This window comes from Gymnoscopelus braueri (genome assembly GCF_963280865.1).
Source record: "Gymnoscopelus braueri genome assembly, chromosome: 9".
NCBI classification, from domain to species: Eukaryota; Metazoa; Chordata; class Actinopteri; order Myctophiformes; family Myctophidae; genus Gymnoscopelus; species Gymnoscopelus braueri.
The window spans coordinates 16055320-16056309 of NC_137610.1; positions in this window are offsets into that span (position 1 = coordinate 16055320).

The window sequence follows — 990 nt, forward strand, 5'->3', positions numbered from 1 at the left end:
GTGAGTAAGAAGGGAGTGTGAGGTAAGCATGCGTTAATAGCGTACCTGTCTCATTATCAAGATCAGCATGTGGACGTACCTAAAGCACACACAACCTGTACTTAGCCTGCAGGTACTGTGTGCCGCACTGTTTCTCAACACAGCCTGAAAGAAATCTGGAAGTTCAATAGTTAATGTCTTCCCTTGCTGTTTTTCCTTTTCCTCTCTCTCTCTCTCTCTCTCTCTCTCTCTCTCTCTCTCTCTCTCTCTCTCTCTCTCCTTTCCTCTCCCCGTTCCCCTTGCTCTCACCCCCCCTCACTCTCTCTCTCTCTCCTTCATTCTGCACGGCCCCCCTCCACCCCCTCCCTTTCTCTTTCTCTTGCTGATGGACTCTTCTTTTTATTTTCACACTCCACCATCCCCCCTTTTTTTCTTCTCTCTTTTTTTTCTCTTCTTCTTTCCTCTAGACCCCCCCCTCCTCCTCCACCTCCTCCTCCTCTCCCTCTTTCACTGCGTTTTCTTTCAACCCTCCCTCTATCTCTCTTCCCATCCCCAACCCCCCTCTCCAGCGCACCCCCTCCCTCCCCCCTCTTTTCTTTTTTCTTTCTTTTATTCTGTCTTTCCCTTTCTTTTACCACATCCTTTCTTATGCTTCAGCCCCCCCTCCCCCGTCTCTCCTTTCCCTTCTTCCTTCTTTTTTTGCTGCATTCTCTCCTTCCCTCCCCCACCCCTGCTCTCTTTCCTCTCTCTCCCTTTTTCTTTCTGTCTCTCTCACTACCCCCCCGCACCCCCCAGCCCCCCCCCACCCCTTTCCTCTGCTCAGCCTCACTCCCCCCCTCCCTTTGCCTCCTTTCTTCCTTATTCTCTCTCTCCCCCACGTCTGTCTCTCCCCCTCCCTCCCTCCCCCTCCCTCCCTCTAACTGCTTTTCTCTCCTTTCTCTCTCTCCTTCTCTTCTCTTTTGTCACTCAATTTTTTTTTTCCTTTTCTTTTCTCTTCTCTCTCCCGTCCCT